This window comes from Centrocercus urophasianus, unplaced genomic scaffold (genome assembly GCF_019232065.1).
Source record: "Centrocercus urophasianus isolate 14NV4802_14NV808 unplaced genomic scaffold, USGS_Curo_1.0 seq_10, whole genome shotgun sequence".
In the NCBI taxonomy this organism is placed as follows: domain Eukaryota; kingdom Metazoa; phylum Chordata; class Aves; order Galliformes; family Phasianidae; genus Centrocercus; species Centrocercus urophasianus.
This window is the reverse complement of record NW_024884142.1, coordinates 79,443,771-79,465,728: the sequence shown is the minus strand read 5'-3', so window position 1 is coordinate 79,465,728 and position 21,958 is coordinate 79,443,771. Positions and strand designations below refer to the sequence as shown.

At 42.0% G+C, this 21,958-nt stretch overlaps 1 long non-coding RNA gene across 34 annotated transcripts in view; it reads right to left on the bottom strand.

Annotated features, from left to right (window-relative positions):
• Positions 1-1,176: 1,176 nt before the first annotated feature.
• Positions 1,177-21,958, bottom strand: part of LOC122159351 — a 369,357-nt gene continuing 348,575 nt past the window's right edge. For 29 of the 34 annotated variants that reach the window (XR_006168452.1, XR_006168478.1, XR_006168473.1 and 26 more), the window contains 4 exons: positions 17,950-18,158; positions 16,156-16,238; positions 4,303-4,447; positions 2,870-3,171 (listed from right to left, as the gene is read on the bottom strand). This is a non-coding gene — a long non-coding RNA (uncharacterized LOC122159351). Of the gene's footprint in view, positions 1,482-1,612; positions 2,824-2,869; positions 3,177-4,302; positions 4,448-16,155; positions 16,239-17,949; positions 18,159-21,958 lie in introns of those variants that run through there. The other 5 variants (XR_006168484.1, XR_006168510.1, XR_006168512.1 and 2 more) reach the window with 5 other exon arrangements.

Genomic DNA, 21,958 nt, shown 5'->3' with positions numbered 1-21,958 from the left:
TGTTTCACTGCTTATTTTGGGCTGAAGTTATTCCCATATTTCTTCAGAATTGGGAGTCCCAGATCATGAGTGTGACTAATCTTTTATCTCCATTTAAAATGGTTTATCAGCTACTGGATCTGCCACTTCTTCAGTCACCTTGTCAAGGACCAGTTACTGATCCCACATCACAACAGTGGAATTTATGAGAGGAGCAAAGAAAATAACAATTCCACATCTTGAGGGAAAGACATTTGTCTGAAAGTCTGGCTTCATTTTTTGAGATGGCAGCTGCTTGGAACTGTTGACAGATTGAGAGTGTTGGAAATTGTCTTGGGCCAGATGTATTAGTGATCTAAGTTCAGGTGAAGTGGTCAAAGGTGCTTTATAAATGCCATTTCCAACATAGCTATCATCACTATGTTGTGGTATAGGTAACATAGTTATTTTAAAACATAAAACTGAGTTACTGTAGATAAGTCTCACCTAGTTCTATTCTCTTTCTCCCTGTCTGCTGAAACAATTGCAGTTATCTGAAATATTCCAACTACCTCTCCTAATTGAATTAGGATGGGCTGAAAGCAAGATATGTGGGCAAGGGTAGGAACGACCTTTTAGTCATGCAGTCACTTTCAGTCTTTTTCTCTGTTATTTCCTGTTATTCGAATATGTTGATCAGACTCACAGCCATGTTATGAGGATTATTCCAAGGAATAAAAATGAATAGAAAGGGGAGAAATTGAAGAGTTCCATGAAAATTAGATGGATTCCTTTTCTCTCACTGTTACATTTAATTACTGTGCATGCCTTCACAGAGTAAGTTGTTATTTAATATTAAATGGAAATAATGGAAAATGGAAAAATATTTCTCCATAACATTAGTTAATTGGATATAACATATAAAAATTTACACATACTTTTCTCAGTATAAGACTTCACTACTATCTTGTGTGATTACTGCAAAGGCCTTTTCTTTCTTGCAGTTGCCCACTGTTTCCTGATGGTCTGAGGAACGTCTCAGAAGTACAGGTTAGAGATCCATCTGTCTCCATTGCTTCTGTTTGTGCCCAAATCCCTAAAAATGCCTGGCAAAGACCTCTGTCAAGCATTGCTTTACCCAGCACAGGTCATAGAGCTTCTATCATGAATAATTACATATGTACAAGTATCAAAACACAGAGCAAATCAGTAGGCTATTATACACTTTATTTTCTTTAGGCCACTCCAGAGTAAAGTAACAATGCTCGGGGAAGAGATCATACATGAACTGAGCAGAACTCTATTTTAACACAGTTGAAATGAGCAAATTCTTATAAAAATCAATTATACAACTTAAATGCATTTGGTTCTTTCTTTTTGTGTTCTTATTTTTGTTTTCCTCAGCTTGGTTTGAAAATAGTCCAGAAGATCTGTCTGCTGTTCTTGAACTCAACGTCAAACCATGGCTCAGCAGGAAGGCTTTAGTTTTCAAGGTTTCTTAAGAATGTTCTCCCCTGCTTTTACTGCACAGGTAAAAAAAAAAAAATAAAATACCTAAAACATCAGCCGTTGTTTTGAACTGTTATGATGTAATATGCTATATTAAATATGTTGCTATATATATTAAATATGTATGCTATATTAAATATGTGATGTAACAATTGCTATAGCAACTATTCATTTTTTTTGTTCAAAAATTGAAATAAATAGTTGACATCATATTTCACAAATGAGATTGGGTGTAATACAGTAAAAGTAATATATTTTGTGGAAACTGAGTAAGACATACAGACTATCTTGGGCAAAGTATCACTTTGAGACCAAGACATGTGAAGTATATTAGCCTCTGTTAAATTGTTATTAAATGCAATATGTAATTAAGCTGAAGTAATCTAATTAGGCATCCAACTGACAAGGGTTTCCAGTTGACTGAGGTTTTGCAGTGCCCATTTTGTGCATGCCAGTAAATGTTAACCATCTTTGTGAGCAGCTGACCCTTGACAAGATGCCCCACTAAGAGATCATATCATATACAGTATGGTCTAAACATAATCCTGACCGCAGAAAGGTCAAGATTTTCCACTGTCTTTCATGTAATACCTTAGGGAGATTTTATTTTTCCGTTTCTCAAGCAAAATTCTATTTGTTGAGCTTCCTCTTCTTTGTTTCTGTTTTCTGAATCTCGAATTACTAATTGCATATGCAGCAAAGCTGAAGGAGATTCAATAGGATGTTTTGTATTTCAGACAGGATTAAACTTCTCCCCTATAGACCAATATTCCCAGAGTCTAATTCTTCACTATTAAGTGGGAATGTTGGTTGGTTATGAATAGAAGAATTTCCTATGAAAATTTAAAATGTACATTTAAAAACTGTTTGGATATGGTACTCAGGGATATGAGGTAGCACAGGGCTGTTAGAGTAGTATGATTATGTTGCAGTTGGACTTGATTTTTAAGGTCTTTTTCCAACCTGAGCAATTCTATGGTTAAATGTTTATGTACATAAACATTTAAATGCAGACTGTGTAAATGTCCATTCTTGTAGATCAAATAAGGCTTTTGCTCCTCTGTGGAAGGCAAGTGAATGAGGCCTGCAGCACTATAAAGCAGTGTTCTTATGCATGATGTTAATAACTGCCTAATTGAATGAAAGGGAAACCTTTATATAAACAGTGATTTTGTGGAATTTAAGTATTATGTATAGTTCCCAGATAGGGAACTATATGTAGCGTATCAGGTACTAAGTGGGGTGCTGTATTTCCTTAATAAATAGCCTAAGTAAACTGTCTTCCAAATGTGCAATAACTAGAAGGTGATGATTTGATTGGCAACCAAGCACTTGGTAACAGGAACCACTTGGTAACTAAAAGAAAACAGAAAAAACAAATGCTACAACAATGTTACCTATAGACATGAGAAACAAAGTAAGGTTTATTGAAACTGTATTTCACAGAGCTATTACAAGCACAAAACTACAGTAGGTATTAGCTATCTTCTCAGCTGAGTCGCTAATAATGGACTTCATGGCCCTTGCCCTGCTCTCAGGACTGTTCTAACAGTTATATAGTGTGCACACGTATGAGGGAAGCTCATCAAAAGCTGGCATCACTGGCTTTTTTTCTTCCTTTTCTAATGAAATGCCTGAACCTTAAGTTAGAGTCAGGTTTCTTCTTGGCTGTACTCCTTTTGGCCCACGATGCAGCATTTCTGGCTGTACTTCAAGAGAAAGGGTGGAGAACAAGTTAACCAAAATACCTCATGGCCTAAGCACTTCCATAACATATGAAAGATATAGGCTTAAGCATTCTCAGCTTGAAGAAAGCACAGAACTCATAATTCCTTGATGAATTACTGGAATATTGTACAAAATAGTGATTACTGGAGCATCCAAGTGCTTGTATGTTATCACATTCAACTTCAGAGAGTATTAATGTGGAATTTATATGGCTCTCTGCCTGAGCCTGGACCACAGCAGAATGCCATGAAGAGTATAATACACAGAGTTTGCCACTCCAGTACAGCCTCTTTCAATCATACAAGTTGCTTCTGGGCTAAGTGCAGAGATTGTATCTATATATGTTAATTTTGTCCCTGTGTATAGAAACCAGTTGATCACAGAAAGTGATCACAGAAAGTGTAAAAACAACAATTGACTATTGTGGCTTCAGGTGTTACCTGGGGAATTTTGCTGTTATTGTTTTGACATTTTCCAAGTAATACAGTAAGAAAGGCTTGAGATTTGGAAAAGTTACATGTGGAAAGGATGACTTTCTCATAAATGATTGTCCTTATGGCCCTCATTCTTTCAGGCATATTTTACCCCTGTAAAATCTACTGTGTAGCACTCCATGAGGAAAATAGTTTCACTCCTACAGCTTAAAAAAAATCCCACTGTATTTGTATAAATGCATTCAGTATAATTTTCAAACTAGTTGTGATCAATACAGGGTTACCCTTGTTTAAACGTCAGATCAATTAAAACTAAGGACCTGGTTCTGCACCTCTACTTAGGAAAACAGTTTAGTCTGAGGGCAGCATGCCAGACTGCTGCTATCCCTACCTTTAAATAAAGCACACGTTCAATTGAATCGAGGCCCTCAGAAAGCAAGGAGTGCCACGAATACTTCTGCATTTGCAACATTTAATTTAGCTGTGTTTCCGTGGTCTTAATGTCCTGAAGCCATAACAGAAATAAAAGACTGCTGGCAGACTCCATTTGAAATATTAGAAGAGTGTCCAAATGCTTACTGTTTATTTACACCAATAAACATAAATAAACCTCTCATGCACCACTTTTACCCAGAGGCTAGAGCACATAGTTTTACAGTAAGGTCATACTTACCCTCATGTTTTGGAAGTATAGTCTCTCTTTTAAGGTTCACAATTTTGTTCCAGCTCTGGATTTGTAAATCCATCTACTTTCAAAGAATTCAAAAGCTTCATAAAAATGAAGATTGCTTTAAGTCAGATGCAGCATTAAGCCTGATCTGGGGGGGGGAAAAAAAAAAAAAAAGCCATTTAAGCCACATGTACACACATGCGTTTCTTAAGAATATGTCATAGAATCACAGAATTGAGTTGGAAGAGACCCTTAAATGTCATGTCCAACTACAGTGAACAGGGACATGTGGAGCTCAGTCAGATCGCTTAGAATCCCATGCAGCTTGAGCAGCTTGTGCATGCTGATAGTCTCACTCTACTTGTGGAAATAATCCCCCCCAGGTTTCAGTGACAGCATCTATGTCATAATTTTCTAGTAGCAGAAAGTGTAATTTGAGAGGGCATTACTTGTTATTACAGGGGCCAAAGTAATAGAAGAACTGGCAGACAAATATATCTTATTCTGAACACAGATGAGATATGTAATACCCTTGCACACACTGCTGAGAAGATTAATACTTAAACTGAAAATCAGTATTGACCTCATTCGTATTCAAAAATAATTAGAATATCTATTCAATTCAGTTTGAATTTCTGCCACCTTCACATCTGTCTTCCAGTCCAACACCAGCTTGCAGGAAGAATCATAAGCTTGCTTAAATTATTTCTAGAGCCAGGAATCTGCAGTACTGCAGACAAGGTTTGGCTAAATATCCAAACTTCAGGACATGGAATATATGCAAGAGTCAGATGCTAGCCTACAATATATACCTCCTGCCTTTCTTCAGGCTGCAAGACATATAAAGCCAATTTAAAGAGTAAGTAAGGTAAGTAAGTATAGTAAGGTTAGCTCAGTGCTGTGCCCTTGCATAACAGTGGTGTTCAGATTCAGACAAGTGAATGTTGTTGGAGTGTCATCTCCTCTATTAATTTCTGGCCAAACTAAAAATCTGTGTAGAACATAACAACTGAGATATCTGACCAATTTAATTCTACTGACCTGTCACTCAGCACTAAGAAACCCCTGCTTAATTTGAAGACCTATTCTCACAAAAACACTATATTTGCTAAGCAGACTTCAGTCTGAAAGGGAACCAGTCACTCAAGGAAAAAAAAAAAAATTGACTCAGCACGAAATAATCCTCTGATTCCTCAAGTTATTTTAGTAAATAGTTTGTTACAATCTAGAATATTCTGATCTAAAGCTAACCATTTATAGATCCCATCTGAGCCTGACATTCAGGGAGTGTAACCTAATGTTTTGCTTTCTGGTGGTTCATCACCCAACTACAGAACTGAACTTTTCCAAATCTTTTCTATATGATAGTAGAACTGAACCCAGAGATTATTTGCACTTTATTCTTCCATAGGTACATGGTACATTTGGTACCATAGGTCTTCATGGTACATTTGTTAAGTTGTTTCAATTCTATTCCTGTATTTGTGAACTTCCCTGGATCTAATGACTAACTAAGCTTTCCATTGCCATCTCTGACCTAGACTGTAGATTGGCAGGACTATGGACTGACTCCTCCAAAAAAATCTCTTCACAAGATCTAGCACGATAGAACCTTGTATATTAAGATCTCCAACACAATACAAACATTAGGAGACATAGTAGTATATCACTGGAACTAAATTCAGTCACCCTACAGCACTGTATGCAGGCCCTGCAGAGACCTTGCAATAAGGAGGAATACAGAAGTGCAGAGTGATCTTCGGTTTTCCAGAGATACAGGTTTATCCCTTTCTATTAAATAACCAATAAGGATGAATAAGATGAAAGCCGTAAAACATGAATATTGGGAGTTATATGTCTCCCCAGTTGGGAGACATATAGGAAACTGGCTGTTCCTTTAGGATCAAAGACGCTATTTAAAATGAAATCAGTTTGTTAATTCTCTTAGTATAATAAACCATTGTTTTTTAGTGGAGTTTCTAGTAGTGCTTCTCTCTGGAGAAATAGCTATAAATATTCAGGTGACTTAACAACTACTTTGTTCTTAGCATCACATGGCTGATGAGGCATTACCTTTTTCCACTTTTTTTTTTTAATCTGCTCTATCTTATGCCATTGAGACTGTAGAAAATATTTTTTCAAACAGGATTACAAAAATCACAGAATCACAAGGTTGGAAACTAACTATAAGATCATCCAGTCCAACCATCTCCTCATCACCATTGCCACCACAAGCACTAAACCATATCACACAGCACGTCGTCCAGACGCTACTTAAACACTGCCAGGGACGGCAACTTCACCACCTCTCTGGGCAGCCATTCCAGTGCCTGACCACTCTCTGAGAGAAAAAGTTCTTCCTTATGTCCAACCTAAACCTCCTCTGATACAACTTTCGGCCATTACCCCTTGTCCTGCTCATTGCCTGGGAGAAGAGGCCGCTCCTCATAAGACTTGTGCTCCAGACCCCTCACCAGTTTTGTTGCCCTTCTCTGGACACGCTCCTGGACCTCGCCATCTTTCCTATAGAGAGGAGCCCAAAACTGAACACAGTACTCAAGGTGCAGCCTCACCAGTGCTGAGTAGAGGGGGGTGATCACCTCCCTGCTCCTGCTGGCCACACTATTTCTAATGCAGGCCAGGATGCCGTTGGCCCTCTTGGCCACCTGGGCACATGTTCAGCCGAGCATCAACCAACACCCCTCTCTTCTTCGCACTCATCCAGCCACTCATCCCCAAGCCTATAAAGCTGCATAGGGTTGTTGTGCCCAAAGTGCAGGACCTGGCACTTGGCCTTGTTGAACCTCATCCCATTCACTTCGGCCCGGTGATCCAGCCTATTCAAATCCCTCTGAAGGGCCTCCCTACCCTCAGGCAGATCAACACCACCTCCCAGCTTGGTGTCATCTGCAAACTTACTGAGGGTGCACTCAATCCCTTCATCTAGGTCATCAGTAAAGATATTAAACAAGATGGGCCCCAGTACTGACCCCTGGGGGGCACCACTTGAAATGGGTCACCAGCTGGACTTCACTCCATTCACCACTACCCACTGGGCACAGCCCTGTAGCCAGTTCCTTACCCAAAGAAGGGTATACCTGTCCAGGCCATGGGCAGTCAGGTTCCCCAGAAGAAGCCTGTGAGGGACCATGTCAAAGGCTTTGCTGAAGTCTAGAAAAACTACATCAACAGCCCTTCCCTCATCTACCAGACTGGTCACCCAGTCACAGAAGGAGATCAGGTTGGTCAAGCATGACCTGCCTTTCATGAACCCATGCTGGCTGGGCCTGATCCCCTGGACACTTTGCACATGCCATGCAATCTCATTCAAGATTATTTGGTCCATGACCTTCCCTGGTACTGAGGTCAGGCTAACAGGCCTATAGTTCCCCAGATCCTCCTTACCACTGAGGACCTCAGCCCTCTCCTTGACCTCAGTGACCACATTTCCTGCTGCATAAAGTATAGGATGAGAATTATCTTTGGTTCTTCTTTTGCTGTTGATATATTTATACAAGGATTTTTTATTGTCTTTTACTACAGAGGCCAACATGAATTCAAGTTGGGCTTTCGCCCTCCTAACTTCCTCCCCGCATACCTTAGCTACTTCTTTGTAATCTCCCCAAGTAGCCTGTCCTTTCTTCCAGAGGACGTAAACTCTCTCTTTCTCCCTGAGTATCAACAGTAATTCCTGGCTCATCCACACCAGTTAGATGAGTCCCTACGTCTTGCCTTACAGCACTCAGGGACAGCCTGTTCTTGTGCCTTTAAGATTTCCTTCTTGAGGACCATCCAGGCTTCCTGGGCCCCTTTACCCTTGAGAAGCGACTCCCAAGGGACCCCCGCTACAAGCACCCTGAACAGATCAAAGTCCACCCTGTGGAAGTTCAAGAAGGTAGTTCTGCTGGCCACTCTTTTGACATTCCCAAGAATGGAGAATTCTACAATTCTGTGATCACTCTGCCCAAGATGGTCCCCAACCTTCACTTCTCCCACCAGTCCTTCTCTGTTAGCAAAGACCAGGTCCAGCAGGGCACCGCTCCTGGTACGCTCTCCTAGCAGTTGCGTAAGGAAGCTATCTTCCACACAGACTAGAAACCTCCTGTACTGCTTCCTCTGTGCTGTATTTCCAACATATATCAGGGAAGTTGAAGTCTCCCATCAGAACAAGTGCTGGCGATCACATGACTTCCATGAGCTGCTCATAGAATGCCTCATCCAACTCTTCGTCCTGATTAGGCGGTCTATAATAGACCCCCACCAAGGTGCCACCCTTACAGGCCTTCCCCCGATCCTTACCCATAGACACTCCACTCTATCATTCCCAAGGATGCAGCACATCCTCTGTTAGATCACTGAGGTGACAGCAGAGCTGCTAATAATAGGGAACGTTTACCTCTGAGATTCTTATTCATTCCTCCACTCATTTAATTTAAATGGCTAAATTAACATGAAACTATGTATCCAGAAAGTCTAATACAGTAATACTCTGCATCTATTCCTCCCAGGCACATTGATACACTGTATTTGGTGGAATTGCATCTCCTCATTCATGATAGGCTTCCTACCAATCTGAGAGAAGAATTAAGGGAAAACTAGAACAGTTTAGTTCCCAGAAGATCCTAAGATCAATATAAGGTAGTACTTTATAAATAAATTACATTTTGAAACTTCACTTCTTTTTTTTTTTTTTTTTTTTTCCTTTTTTTTTTTTTTAAAGGGACAGACAGATTCAACATCTTCAAAGTGCTAATGCATAAATGTGTGATGAAGAAATATTTTCTTAATGATTGTTTGCACCTTTCAGGAGTGCAAAGCCACAGCTGGATTTTAATCTCTAACCATTTCCTCTTTGCTGGTGTGGGGATTGTTGCTGGATTTCCCTGAGCTTCAGGGACTTCCCCAGTACTGAAGTGTTTGGGGTTGTTGTTATTTTGCAAGGAGATTGCTCTGTATGCTTACCTACCTCTTCTGCACTTTTTCTCTTAGAGTGCAGAGATAATGCAGCACCATGAAATGAGGACACTCTTTTTCTGGGTCTAAATGGATCTTATCCTTTCTCTTTCCATGCCTTGGCTTTCTGTTCGTCCCGATCATTGGACTAGAGGATAATTCCTGTTGGGAGATATCTCAGGAGGATCTAGTCCAATCTTCTGTTCAGTTCTGAAGTCTGACCAAATTTTTGTCTGCCTAGTGTATGTCACCCTGATTTGAGCAAACTCATAGTAAAACTGAAGTAAGGTGGCTAAAGGAAAGTTAAGACGGATAAATGATATAGATACATAGAGATATAGGTATGGATAGATATGGTACAGACAGACTTAAGATATTTAAATGCATAATGCAAATGAACACCTGAAGGCCAATTCGTCTGTACATCAAAGGCTAACTCACTTGGGCCCCCTCTGAATGGGCAGGTACTGTGAAACACATTTAGAACAGAAAAGGAAAAGCTGCACAGTAAAACATGAAGTGAGACTCAGACTAGAAACCTACCAGTGTTGCCCACTAAACCATGTCCCTTAGTACCACATCTAGAATCATAGAATCACAAGGTTGGAAAGGATTGTCTAGTCTAACTGTCCTCCCATCACCCTTACTACCCACTAAGCTACTAAACCATATCTCATAGCACTTCATCCAGACACCTCTTGAACTCCACACTTCTCTAGTCAGGCCATTCCAGTCCCTGACCACTCTCTGAGAGGATATAAGTTATTCTTAATATCTAATGTAAATCTTCCCTGGCACAACTTGTGGCCATTTCCTCAGATCCTATTTGCTGCCTGAGGGAAGAGGCCAAACCCCTCCTCATTACAACCTCCCTTCAGGTAGCTGTAGAGTGCAATATCTCCTCTGAGCCTCCTCTTCTCCAGACTAAACAATCTCATCTCTCTCAGCTGTTCCTCATAAGACTTGTGCTCTAGACCCCTCACCAGTTTCATTGCCCTTCTCTGGGCACGTTCCAGGGTCTCAATGTCTTTCTGGTAGTGAGAGGCCCAAAAACTGAACACAGTATTCAAGATGCAAGCTCACCAGAGCTGAGTACAGGGGGATGATTACCCCCCTGCTCCTGCTGGTCACACTATTTCTAATACAGGCCAGGATTGCATCAGCCCTCTTGATTACTTGAGCACAGTGTCAGCACATGCTCAGCCAAGCAGCAGTCAACACCCCCAGGTCCCTTTCCTCTTCACAGTCATCTAGCCAGTCCGTTCCCTCCCCCCACCCCAAGCTTGTAGTATTGCATGGGGTTGTTGTGGCCAAAGTGCAGGATCTGGCACTTGGCCTTGTTGAACCTCATCCCATTCACCTCAGCCCGGTGATCCAGCCTATTCAAATCCTTCTGAAGGGTTTCCCTACCCTCAAGCAGATCAACACCCTTCCTCCCAACTTGGTGTCACCTGCAAACTTACTGAGGGTATACTCAATCCCCTCATCTAAGTCATCAGTAAAGACAATGAACAAGATGGGCCCCAGTACCGATCCCAGGGGGGACATTACTTGTAATGGGTCACCAGCTGGACATGACTTTCTAGCCAGTACTTTACCCAGCGTAGAGTATACTTGTCCAGGCCATGGATAAACAGTCTCCTCAGGAGAATACTGTGGGAGATTGTGACTTCAGCAAAGCCTTCTAGATAGATTACATCAAAAGTCTTTCCCTCACCTACCAGTCTGGTCACATGGACTTAGAAAGAGATGAGGTCAGTCAAGCACAACCTGCCATTCATGAACCCATGCTGGCTGGGCCTGATCCCCTGATTGCTATGCACTTGCAGCATGATCTCACCCAAGATGATTTGCCCTATAACTTTCCCTGGTACTGAGATCAGGCTCACAGGCCTGTAGCTCCCCAGACCCTCCTTATGGCCCTTCTTGTAAATGGGAGTTTCATCAGCAAGCCTTCAAGCCTCTGGGACCTCTCCAGATAACCAGGAACGCTGATAGATAGCGGAAAGTGGCTCAGCAGTCATCTCCACCAGCACCCTAGGGTGGAGCCCATCTGGTGCCATGGCCTTGTGACAGTCCAGCAGCTCTCTAACTGCCTCTTCCTGAATCATCAGGAGTGTATTCTGCATTCCATTCTAGACCTCCAAGTCATGGTGTAAAGTGCACCGAGGATAACTGATCCAATTATTAAAGGCAGGTGTCATTGAGAACCTCAGCCTTTTCCTTATCCACAGTGGTCAAGTTCCCTGCGGCATCAAATAAAGGATGAAAATTCTTCTTCTTACCATAAATATATCTGGTAAAAGGATTTCTTGTTCTCTTTCACTGCAGTCACCACTTGGAGTTCAAGCCAGACTTTTGCCTTTCTAACTTCCTCCCTTCATGTCTCACAACTTCTTTGTAGTCTCCTCACGTAGCCTGTCCCTCCTTCCAGAGTCTCAACAAAAGTTCCTGGTTCATCCACACCGGCCTTCTTCCTCTCCAGCTCACCTTACAGCACTCAGGAACAACCTGTTCTTGTGCGTTTAAGATTATCATCTTGTGGAGCATCCAGGCTTCCTGGACCCCTTTGATCTTCAGGAGCAACTCCCAAGGAAGCCTGTAACAAGTATCCTGAACAGGTCAACGTCTGCCCTCTGGAAGTTCAAGATAGTAGTCTTGCTAGTCACTCTCCTGACACCACCAAGAATAAACAACTGCATGGGAAGTGTAAAGTCACAACCTGAACCACTGATTGAGCATCTGGGGAAAAGACCCAGTCAGCCCTGAGAGCACAGTTGAAGGCAATTCACCTGTGCAACCAGAAGGGGTAGAGCCTGGCTCCAGCTCTCTTAGACCTCATTTAAGGACTGATTGCCACTGTAAAGAAGTTTCTCCTAATATCCAAACTTCCCTGGTGCTACTTAAGGCTATTTTCCCTCATCCTGTCACCAGTGTGATGAGACCAACCTCGCTCTCACTGCTATCACCTTTCAGGTATTCAAAGAGAGCGATAAGGTCTCCCCTCAGCCTCCTCCTCCCCAGACTAAACATCCCTAGTTCCTTCAGTCTCTCCTCATAGGACACATCCTCCAAGCCTTTCACAATCCTTGGTGCTCTTCTTTGGACGTGCTCCAGCACCTTGATGCCCTTTCCATACTGAGGTGCCCAAAACTGAACACAGTACTGGAGGTTGGGCCTCAGTAGCACTGAGCACAGAAGCAGGGTTACTTCCCTAGTCTTGTTCACCGTACCATTCCTGATACAAGTCAGGATGCCATTAGCCTTCTTCTTCACCACCTGGGTATACTGTGGGCATATCTTCAGTTGACTGTCCATCAGTCCAGCAAGGTCCCTTTCCATCAGGCAGCTTTCCAGCCACTCCTCCCTAAGCCTGTAGGGCTGCCTGGTGTTGTTGTAACTGGTCCTTCCATCATCACACCTTTGTTGTAACACCTTTCCCATCATATTGATCTGTCCAATTGATACAAGAACTCTATAACTTCATAGACACTCTACACAAGACAGTCCTCACACATCCCCCACCAGTCCTTCTCTGTTAGTGAAGAGCAGATCTAGCAGGGCACCACCCTGGTAGGCTCTCATGCCAGCTGTGTAAAGAAGCTGTCTTCCACACACTCTAGATGCCTCCTGGACTGCTCCCTCTGCACTCTATTATATTTCCAGCATATATCAGGGAAGTTGAAGTCACCCACAAGAATGAGCACAGGCAGTTGTGCAGCTACTACAAGCTACTTATAGAATGCCTTGTCTGTCTCCTTATCCTGCTTAGGTGGTCTATAACAGACCACCACCAAGATGTCGCCCTACAAGCCTTCTTCATTATCCTTATCCATAGACAATCAACTTTATATTAAAGAATGGTTTGATGTTGAAGAGCTTGGGGTTGAGAATGATAAAGAGCCACACCATCTTCCTTCTTTCCTTGTCTGTCCCTTCTGAAAAGCCTGTAGCCATCCATCTCAGCACTCCAGTCTTGGGGTAGTCCCACCATGTTTCAGTAACAGCAACTAGATCTTAGTCAGCCTGCCGCACAATCACTTCCAGCTCCTCCTCTTCATTGCCCATGCTGCATGCATTGGTGTAGGCGCACTGCATCTGAGACATCTGCCTCACCTCCAGCATTTTTCCCCAAAGCTTATCACTGGTGGGCCCTGTTTTGTCCCCTTTCCCCATAATAACTAAAGTTCTCTCGATAAGCCCTGCTAGCTCCTGCACTAGGATTCATTTCCCTCCTTTGTGACAGGTGAATTCCTTCCACGGACAACAGGCCAGGGGCCAAGTAAACTTCCCCATGGTCAAAAGTCCCAAAAATTCCCACCTTGACATCAGCTTCTGAGCCAATTATTCATTACCTGTCTCTTCCTAGCCCACTCCATTTCCTTCACAGCCCCAGAAAGTGTAGAACAAAGTACCATTTGGATCCTGCTTCTTGAGCTATTCACCCTAAATCCCTGAAGTCTCTTTGCATAGGCTTCTCAGAGTGATTTCATCACTGCCCACTGAACTAGGAGTAGTGGGAAGTAATCAGTGGAATGAACCAGTTTCAGGAGTTTTCTAGTTACATCTCTGACCTGAGCCCCAGGAAGGCAGTACACTTCCCTGCAGCTTGGTTCTGGTCTGCAAATGGAACCCTCCTTTCATCTGAGAAGGGAGTCACCTATCACAACCACCCTTGTTTCTTTCCTGACAGAGGCAGTTTCAACACATGGAGTAGACTGCCTCACTCTTGGTAACCTCCCAGGGGAGCCTTCCCATGCTTCCTCACTTACCTCCCTTTTAACATCCAATGCTGCAAACCTATTGCTTAGGGGGACCCAAGGTAGGCGGGGGGGGGAGGGTTGCCAGCAGTATTGAGCAGAGACCTTCTCCCAGCCCTCCCCATCCTTCAGGATCTAGATGTTCCTTGAGCACTTTCAGTGACAGTGACTCTACCACCTCCCTGGACAGCCTGTGCCAGCACCTGGTCACTCTTCTGGAGAAGAAATTTTTCCTGATGTCCAACCTGAACACCTCCTGGAGCAACTTGAGGCCATTCCCTCTAGTCCTACCACTAGCTATACAGGAGAAGAAGCCAAACCCCATATCACCACAGTCTCCTTTCAAGTATTTGCAGAGGGCAATGAGGTCTCCCCTAAGCCTTGTCTTCTCCAGAAGAAACAATCCCAGCTCCCTTAGCCACTCCTCATAAGGCCTGTGCTCCAGACCCTTCACTAGCTTCGTTGTCCTTCCCTGGACATGCTCAGAGACCTTAATGTCTTGCTTCAGTAACGGGCTCAAAACCATAGAATCACCAAGGTTGGAAAAGACCTGAAAGATCACCCAGTCCAACCGTTCACCTATTACCAATAGTGCCCACTAAACCATGTCCCTCAACACAACATCCAGTCTTTCCTTGAACACCCCCAGGCTCAGTGACTCCACCACCTCCCTGGGCAGTCCATTCCAGTGCCTGACCACTCTTTCTGAAAAATAATGCTTCCTAATGTCCAGCTTGAATCTCCCCTGCCGTAGCTTGAAACCATTCCCTCTGGTCCTATCATTAATGGCATGAGAGAAGAGGCCGACCCCCAGCTCACTACATATCCCTTCAGGAAATTACAGAGAGCAATGAGGTCTCCCCTGAGCCTCCTCTTCTCCAGGCTCAACATTCCCAGCTCCTTCAGCCTCTCCTCATAAGCCCTGTGTTCCAGACCCTTCACCAGCTTTGTTGCCCTCCTTTAAACACACTTCAGGGCCTCAGTGTCTTTCTTGCAGTCAGGGGCCCAAAACTGGGCACAGTACTCAAGTTGCAGCCTCACTAGTGCTGAGTACAGGAGAACGATCACCTCTCTGCTCCTGCTTGTAACACCGTTTCTGATGCAAGCCAGGATGCCATTGGCCTTCTTGGCCACCTGGGCACACTGTCGGCTCATGTTCAGCCGAGCATCAATCAATACCCCCAGGTCCATTTCCTCTACACAGTCCTCCAGCCACACCGCCCCAAGCCTGTAGCGTCGCCTGGGGTTGTTGTAGCCGAAGTGCAGGACCCGGCATTTGGCCTTGTTGACCCTCATCCCATTGGCTTCAGCCCAGCAATCCAGCTTGTCCAGATCCCTCTGTATGGCCTCGCTAACCCCAGGCAGATCCACACTTCCAGCCAATTTGGTGTCATCTGCGAATTTACTGAGGGTGCACTCGATGCCCTCATTGAGGTCATCAATAAAGATATTGAAGAGGGCAGGCCCCAGCACCGACCCCTGGGGAACACCACTCACTACCGGTTGCCAGCTGGATTTAACTCCATTCCACCACAACTTCTCTGCCCAGCCCTCCAGCCAGTTCCTTACCCAGCCAAGGGTGTACCCATCCAAGCCTCGGGCTGCCAGCTTCTGCAGGAGAATGCTGTGGGAGACAGTGTCAAAGGCTTTGCTGAAGTCTAGGTAGACCACATCAACAGCCTTTCCCTTGCCTAGCAGACGGGTCACTAGATCATAGAAGGAGATCAGGTTGGTCAAGCAGGACCTGCCCTTGGTGAACCCATGCTGGCTAGGCCTGGTCCCCCATTCGTCCCGCATGATCTCCCTCACGACAATCTGCTCCATCACCTTCCCTGGCACCGAGGTCAGACTAACAGGCCTGTAGTTCCCCAAATCAAACACAGTACTCAAGCTGCAGACTCATCAGAGCAAAGTAAAGGCTATCAATTGCTGTCCTGCTCCTGCTGACAACACCGTTTCTTATACAACCCATGCTCCTGAATGGTTCTTCAGTTAGCAGATGTCTTACAAATAACACTATGCTCCCTAAAAAAACAAACAAACAAAAAAAACACCAAAAAAACACACTAAAATCATCATGTTAACCAAACTGTCTGACAAGCAGAGTAATTTCTTTTAAATCATAAATCAAAAGCAGACTTACTTCGCTTTTCAACTGCAGATTTCTTTATATTACTTTCCTCTTTTCTATCATGCAAATTCCACACAAGCTACGGACTTTCTTTCCTAAATAAAAAGTTAAGGAATTCAATGCCAGTAGCTATGACAGTTTTCACCATGTTTTAAAACAGTGCTAATGATAGCATTGTCAAAAACGTATCATCATTGAACCATCATAAATATCACAGTTTTCTAAAAAAAAAAAAAAAAAAAAAAAAAAACAACCCATCTAAAATGTTACAATGTGTGTAAATGTACCTCACTGACCAATATCCTCAGGTTTGTATTTAATAATGTATTTAATCTTTTTCCATTCATTTCTTTCATAGGTTGCTGTAGCAAGTTTTAGGTAGATTCATGCACAGTCATTAACTATGAAATTGCAAATAAAGTTCCCAAACAGAGAGCGTAAGCAGTATGAATTAACACATTGCTTGTAACTTAAATTGAGTCTTTCTATACTTCTCAAAGCAGAAAAATTGCATTAAGAATAAGAAATTCTCATAGCAGCAAAGTCCACTATTAATGGAATTAAAACTGTCATCAGACTCTTTAGATTGATAATCGTATTGCTGAGTTTCTGCTATTCCAGATGAATGACTGCAAACTGAACATTAAGCATTATTGAAGCATTTATCCCCTTTAAGAGAAGGGCCACCATTCAGTTTTATTGCAGACTGGTATAAATACTAAATGTTTTTAATGTTTTCTATATAGTTTCTTATTAATTTGCCCCTAAAGTAATAATGACCCCTCATTGTCCAGTCTCATCATTTCAGCAGGGAAGAAAAAGCCAGAGAAATTCCTTAGCTTACCCAGGAAGCAAGTGAGAATGGTGTAGTGTTAGTTGCCTATGATTTTCTGCTGCTTTTGTGAGTGCATGGACTGCTGAAATATTTACATTCCACCTCAGTATTATCAGAGGCATAGAAATGCCACTCTGAGCATGTTTATATTGATATGCTGAGTTAATAATAAGCTAGTATTTACCCATGAAATGTATGTAGAAGTGTTTTAGTCCAGTTAAAAAATATATATATATTACTTTTTCTAATAGTCAGTTCTTTTGATTTTACAGATATTCAAAACCTCTGGAATCTGAATTATTAGTTATTATTCACCTTGAATATAAATCTAGTCTGTTTCACATCATTTATCCTGTGCTCAAGTGAGCCTACTAGTGAAGGTGATTCAGATAGCTCAGTTAACGTAGACATTCAGACTTCTTCCTTTTTATGTCAGGAGAAACTGCCTGAATTCATTCTCCTTGTGAACATACATTGTCTGCTGGCCATAAGCACCTTCATGAAGGCTCATTCAAGGCCTATTCTTTTGGATAAGCTACCAGCGTAGCTTTTCAACATCCCTTCCACATTTATTTATTTTGTATTAGAAATGAAATACTTCAGATGTGAAGCCCTGGAACTCTCTTCAGTGACCACGTAAAAAATTGTTATAGTAAAGAAAAGGGACTAAAGTTCTTCATATGAAAAGAGGAAGAAAATAGGGCTGCTGATAACATTGGGTGGAAATAAGGGAAAGAAGAAAAAAAATTGAGAGAACACAGCATTTGTGACAGGTCAAGAATTAGCTCAGACAGGAAATCACTTAGAGAAAGCTCAGATGCAAGAAAAAGAAATAGGACCTGTAATGCTATAATGCAGAGGACCCTACAGCAATGAGAGGAGAGTAGCACAAATCCTAGTCTACAGCAAATGAGAACAAGCCCCAGTGCATCAGTCACGCACACAGAAACAAAGGAAGAAAAACTGCTTACCTTTAGAGGACCTCCAGTAGACAGGAATCTCCAGCCAGATACCCTTACCTCCACTGCCAGCCCTTAAATGAGGTCTGGGAAGGAATGGATCCTGGCTCTAGCAGGTGCAATCACTCAGGTGAATTGCATGCACCTGAGCTCCCCTTGGTTGGTCCTGCCTTCCCATCAGGAGCTCAATTATTGTTTCAAGCCATGATTTCGTATTTCTACTACAGTAGGAAAAAAAAAAAAAAAAGAAAAAAAAAAAAGAAAAAAAAAAAAGAGATCGTACTTCCAGTAAAAGGTGTGTAGAAGTGAAGCTTGGCTTAAAATATATAATGTATAAGGCTGAGCTGATATCCTTGCTTTCTCCCAGGCTTTTTTCAGCTACTATTCTATTTTTGGCTAGAAAGGGATATGAGTGTTATACCACTTATTTGATTGTCATTCTCCAGTTCCTACACATCTTTGATACTGTGCTCTTATTCACAAGACCTTCGTCTTAGGGACCATCCTGGGGCTATTTCCATGTGGCAGTAGCAAAGCATACCCTCTCTTTGAAGGCCAAAGGCTTAAAAGTCAGGAAATGGTATATTACTGTTTGTCTACCAGTATCTGGTTTTCCTTAAAACATTTTAGTTTTCATGAACTTTAACACCAAATTCTATGCCAGACATTTGAAGACACCACCAAAAAATGATGCAAAAGACCTAATTCTTCAGTGAAATACTGGAAAAAAATATGGAAATAGAAAATATTAGGAAAGATAAAATAGTCTCCTTCCCTAGTTAGTATCTGCATTTCCAATTAGAGTGCTTCATCCTGCTCTAAAGCTTTTTGTGACACAAGATTAAACACTTTTCAAACAGTCTCCAACTGACCTTGACACAAATACTTTTTAGTACTGATGTGGTGCTTTTTCCACATGCAGTTTGAAAAGTTTTTAACGAACACTGTAAATAAAAAGCTACATAAATGTGAGAAGGGATAACTAGCAATAATATAGTAAAGTCTTAATTTGCCTTTTTTATAGTCTTTTCAGAGAAAAAGAAACTCAATTGGCTGTTTTGTACAAAGGGGAACCAACAAGGAGATTGGCTGCTGTTCCTTATCTGAAGATTGAATTTCAAGCACAACATAGATTGAAGCTTAAAAGAAAGACTTAAGAACAAAACAGAATTAAATTTTTCCTTCTGTCTTCCAGTTTGATCCCAAACTTCTGGTCTTTTAGAGAATTTGAAATAAGAAAATCAACATCTGATGCCATGGTAGTTGCTTGCATAACAAAATAATGCAAGCATAATAAAGAAAAGCAAAGCATCCAAGGAAATGCAGCCTATCTCAGCCAATTGTTTAGAAGTTGCTGTCTCCCACTGAAACTTCATGGATAAAAAAGAAAAGCTTTGAGTGTGATTTTTTTTTTCTTTAAAAAGCAACCAGCATTGGTAAAGAAGTTTGTCTGTTCAAGGTTCAAAGAAGTAGAAACTTTTATGTTGCAATTTTATTATTTTATATTCTCATTAGTAGGAGATAAAATAGATTTATAAAACCCTACAATAATGAAATTTTCCAGACTTCTTAATAAGTTTTCAGCTTCTTTTATACTGTCCTAGTCAAATAAAGTACTTCATTACTTCTGGCACTAAACGTGTCACACATATGTTCTGCTCCTCAAGTATTTTAAAAAATGAGCTGAAGAGATACCCATGATGTTGATAAGTTCATACCATTTTAGCAGAGGAAGATATATGTTCTTCAAGCTACCCCGTGTTGTATCTCTGCATGACCATGGAGATGTGAAGCCAGTAGCCAATCTCTGCAGAATATGATATTACAAGGACGCCTAACTGATACATAGTGTTCCCAGCCCGTGTTGTGAACTTTGTGAAAAACAACCTGGAAGAACTGCTTCTTCCATTTCTACCTCCTGGGAAATTTGCCATTAGCAGCTTTCTGAAGCTTTGACAAGGAAAAGCTGGGCCCCCACTTTTTTTTTTTTAATTAATAACAAAAAAAAAAAAAAAAAAAAAAAAAGACATAGAATGTATATATGCTCCTCTTACTATCTCCATAACATTAATCAGGAGTATGTGTGGATGATGTGGAATTGCTGTAGGGAATGAGGCTTGAAATGGAAATGCGTATTCAGTGCATGGAAAAAAAGCAGACCTTTCACTGCTGCATGTATGTAGAAATCAAATCGCCACTAAGTACCTAGCCTGCAAAATCCATCCTCCAACAGAATGACTGTTTAAATGGAGCTTAGCATTATGAATAACTCTCATTGCCCATTGGTGATTCAGCAAGACCTTTCCTACTATTAAAAATCTACCCATGATTTGAATGAAACTGAAAAGCTAGCACAGTAAATTCCAGCTCTGTTTTTCCTTCAATCTGTGGAGCATTGCTGAATAGCGGAGAAAGCATAGTGTCTCTGCAGGTGAGCTGTCTTCTATTTTTTTTTAAAGGAAGTGCTCTTTCTCTCTTCTATTCCCCTTCCTTATGACAGAAGACAGCGTGCCAAAGTAGCAGAGAAAATGTTGCTGGCAGTGGGAGATGTGGAGTGAACCGCAATCTGCAGCACTCCCAATGCACATGCCTAGCAGTGGTGTCAGTATCATGACTCCAATCAACTGTTCCTTCCTATCACAGCCCCCACCCCTTCCTTTTTTTTCCCCGCAGTGTTGTTCTCAGGCCAGCAGCTATGTGTAAACAGGATGTGGGAGCTGTACTGAAATGGATTCAAGTCCTGTACACCTCCGTCCTCACCTCTGGCTGCAGTGTGCATCCTGCCTGGAACATCTGCTTCAGATAAATATAGGGAGAGTTCAAGCTGTGCAGAGAGGGCATTGCCTGCAGTTCTTCAGCTGGTCTGCTCTTGTCTTTATTTTTTAACATTATGAAATACAGAAAAAGTATTTTACTTCTAACTGCAGGGCAAGCTTCCTGAAAATCATTGCTGAATGCCTTTATGTAACATATAGATACGTATTTACTAAATAACTGGAAGATATTCTAAACCCACTGTGAGTAATAAAGTTTACTTTATTACCTACTAGTTCTAACGATGCCAGGCCAACTTGCACTTTCATATGCTGTGGATATCCGTGACGTAACTTGAGATGGATTAGCACATTTGGCAGTGCAGCATTTAAAAAAATTGCCTCTGGTAATCCAGCTAAAATAGATCATAGGGCTTCATAGCACATCCAAACAAAAAGGGATTTCATTACAGCTTGAAAATGGAAAGCCAGAATCATGGCCATGTGCGCTACTTTTCAGTAGACTCCACGAGGTGGTCTGGAGATGCACACCAGATGTCACGGGGCCAGCTGAGCCCTGGGCACTGCCTGCCCCAGCTGCTCTGCTCCTGCAGACAGGCAGCCCCCACGGATTGGCAAGGGGTGGTTATGTGACAGCCAGCTCAGAGCTGGACATTGCTGGCTGCGAGAGGCAGTCTGTATTTAGACATTCTGACCTCTAACTGTTCTTGTTGCACCATCCATGTACAAAAAATCCATGTACAAAAAAGTCCTGAGGAGACATTGATCTGGTACTGCCTTTGCACAGGTGTATAAACACTGAGAAATCTCCACTTCCACTTTGACTTGAGAATAGGCGTTTTCAGAGACAGTAAAGGATGATTTTTTAATATAACAGACTTTTCAGGTAAGCCCCCACTTAATGTACCACACATTTCTTGGGTGTTTATTGTCTGGAGCTCCTGTACAAGCACTTTGGTCAGCTCGTCTAGTCAAACACCACCATCTGCAATATCATCACTTACATCTAGACTTAACTGTCCATCATGCCTTTGCAGTGACATGGAAAGAAACAGCACTTGAGGCACATTTTTCATCCCTTGTTAAGGTAGGTCTCTAATAAGGCCAATGAACATCCAGTGAAATAAGTAGAACCTCAAATTGCTCATTCTCTTCAGGAGCAAAAGCTGGACCTAAGAAGCTACACAGGAAATATTTTAAAAGACATGAGAAAATTCTCGCACTGTGTGTTGTATTCATTTGCCAAA